At 37.4% G+C, this 3,182-nt stretch overlaps 1 long non-coding RNA gene across 1 annotated transcript; it reads left to right on the plus strand.

Moving 5' to 3' along the window:
- On the plus strand, positions 1-2,916 carry LOC116684828 (uncharacterized). Its single transcript, XR_004330852.1, has 4 exons — positions 1-317; positions 1,255-1,380; positions 1,688-1,853; positions 2,528-2,916. It is a non-coding gene; the product is annotated as an uncharacterized LOC116684828 (long non-coding RNA).
- The last annotated feature ends 266 nt before the right edge of the window (positions 2,917-3,182 follow it).

Genomic DNA, 3,182 nt, shown 5'->3' on the forward strand with positions numbered 1-3,182 from the left:
GACAGACTTCAATAAAATATTTAGTTAATGTTAAAGAAGCATAGAAATTAAATGGAAAAATAAAATATCTCTATACAATTAAATTATTTCATTTTATAAAGATATTTTACATTTACATTTACATTTATTATGCTTTTAGCTGTGAAGGTAATTTAAATTTTGTGATATGACCTCACGACTTCAAAAGAATAGCGGGTAGATACTTCAAAGGTGTTGAAAGAAGTAGCGGCTCGAGACATCAAAGGAGTACCGCTTTGGTCCGTGCGCAGCAGAGTCCGGTCACACACTCTACTCAGAGAGAGCTGGAGCAGCTTAAGGTAAGATCAATCTTTGCTAATTCTGTGACATTAAAATCTCTGCTGATAGCCTTCGCAAGCGGCGACGTTAGGTTACCGACCTGTGTCATAGCTGGGCTAGAGCAAGCTGTTAACTAGCTTCCCCCCCGAAGGAAAACCAGACGCGCTCCAACCTAACATTTTCCCATGGTGAGGATTAGCTAGCTCTAATTACGACGTTCGGTAAAGCTAACACTACTCGTTTTACATTCGCTGTTCGGCACATCTTTTTTATTTGTCACACCATTGTCTGAAATACAATGTAACCCATATTCTGGGAGTTTAAGGTCGGTTCTGCTAGCTTATGAGCTTGCTGTTGCCGTATTTTGGCTAACATTACCTCCGGTTAATGCTAACGTTAAACTCCCAATTCTGTTGGTTGGTTTGTCAGTGTTTTAGAATGATTAAGCACAACTTATTACAGCTATATTGTGTAGTTTTTTAGCTAAAAAAGACGTGTGGTAAATTTAATTCATCGTTAACCACATTAAGCTCTAGTTTTGGTGGCAAATTCAGTGCCTCCAGCATTTATGGAGAGTAGTTTTTTGCCTTAGCTTCAGGGTTTGGCCACTTAAAACCATCGTGATGTCCAGCAAAGATTTGCCTCAGTGCCTTACTTTGCAGTAGTATTATTGCTTTCTACCATGGTTTATGGTGGAAAAGAAAAGTATGTATTTTCCAAGCCCCTTGAACTTAAATTTGACAGATTGTTAAACAAATTATTTAAGGACTCTTTATAATGACATAGTGATTTTTAATACATCACATAACATTCTGTGTTATTCTAACAATATAAGAGTTACCTACATTATACTGGTTACCTGCATACTAATGCATGCATTTTTTTATCTTGTTGTAATTGTATTTATAACCCCATGCATGCACTTTAAAAAATAATTTTTCATCATTTCAAATGTAGAACAACAACCAGTGACTGGAACAACTGAGAGAGATGGGAGGAAGAAGAAAGCTGGAAGAAGGCTTGACCCCATGACCCACAGGAGCACGTGATCCCTTTCAACAATCTATCCTCATACAACAAAAAGTATGTACAGGTATACGTTTTGCAACCTGTGTACTCAAGAATTAGAAATATTCTGTAGACATGTGAAAAACATCACTAACGGCAAACTATAGGTTTTCTTGTGGAAATGAGCAATGTCCCACTTCCTTTAAACAGGAACCACAACCACATACGTGTGTGTGTGAGTGTGTTGTGTGTGTGTGTGTGTGTGTGTGTGTGTGTGTGGTGTGTGTGTGTGTGTGTGTGTGTGTGTGTGTGTGAATAAAGGGCTGTATTTAAAGATGACTGCTCTTGATTATGAAAATCTTAAACCTGTTTTTCTTTTAAGATTCTTCTTAAGGATCAACCAAGATTAGGGCACCAAGTGCACTGCTACTGTGGGTACAAGCTACAAGACGGGAAGAGTCGTCCAAAGAAAGGTGATGAGCATCAGCTCCAGAGTCACCACCTTCCTCCAACGGCTCACCGAATTTGAGTGGATGACATCAAACTAGGTAAGCATTTTCTTGTGTGATGTAAAATAGTTAACATCAGAAAAATGATTACACAGTACGATGAAGTGGTGCGGCTACGTACCCTTCCTGCTCCAACAATGACACAACTAAATCATCTTGTATTTACCACTTGTGTAAGCAGAGGTCACAGTTATGCAGCAAAAGCTACAAAGTGTTGTTTTAATTTTAGTTAAAGTTTTCTTATGTTTTTTTTGTATAAGTGACTGATAAGAATAACAATCTTTGAAGTTGGTCCAGTACTGAGCGAGAACACTGTGACCTGCAGCTTTCAAACCGGGTTCTAATGTAATCATATAGGGCAAATGTGCGTCGTCAATTTCGTCCACTAAAAGTTCTGTTTTTGCCACTGATGGTGTCAACATATTATTTTAAGTTTCTGACACCCTTTGGAAAGGATCCTAACAGAGATTAACCTTTTACTTAAAGAGGAAGATCCTTAGTTAGATCAGTTTTGTGAAACGGCTCCAAAGTCATCATCACCAAACCCATCGACAGACAGCAAAAGAAAGTAGAAAGAACCTTTGAATTATCTGGGGACTTCACTACTGGTGACTTATTTTGTATACTGTCATATTCTGTTTTTGCACAAGTTGTAAGTCTGTTAACAGTTTAGATGAGATATACTCATGACCATTTCTCTGCTTCACACACAGTCCAGTATGGACCACCTCACCAGAGCATCTCTGGATTGGAGGCTCCATCTTGGCCTCTCTGTCCGCCTTCCAGAAGATGTGGATCAGCAAGCAACAGTACTATGGGTCCGGCCTCCACAAATCCTTCTAAGCAGACTGTTCCTCCTTCCAAAGCCAACAACTTCAGCTTTGTGGTAACAACCACACCACATTTTGTATACATTTGCAAATACAGGTTATTTAGTTTTCTTCAGGATTTAAAATGTTCAATTCGTTTTGAGAGTCAATTCAAATGGTAACTACATTGTTCAGACATGTATTCACCTCTGAATGCTGCCCAGTGTTTTGGCGCATATTTAGACATCGTTTTAGTATCACTTGTATGTCAACTTTCTGTTCTTTTGCACTTTCAGAGTTAAAAAATATCTTGTTCCTGATGTTTTTACCTGAAAATAAAAATGTATTACTTTTGTACATGGGCTAAAGTCACTTATTTGGAATTTATTAAATTCAATAGAATTTATGTAAAATATTTAAAATTGCTTGTACAGCCAATGCCAAATAGTGTAAAACATTGTGAACCACAATTACAATAAAACTATAATACAGCAAGACAATTTCAGTATTATTTAGCAAATTGTAATTATAATATGATTACTGTAAGGGTATTATACAG

The sequence above is a fragment of the Etheostoma spectabile genome, unplaced genomic scaffold (genome assembly GCF_008692095.1).
Source record: "Etheostoma spectabile isolate EspeVRDwgs_2016 unplaced genomic scaffold, UIUC_Espe_1.0 scaffold00569343, whole genome shotgun sequence".
NCBI classification, from domain to species: Eukaryota; Metazoa; Chordata; class Actinopteri; order Perciformes; family Percidae; genus Etheostoma; species Etheostoma spectabile.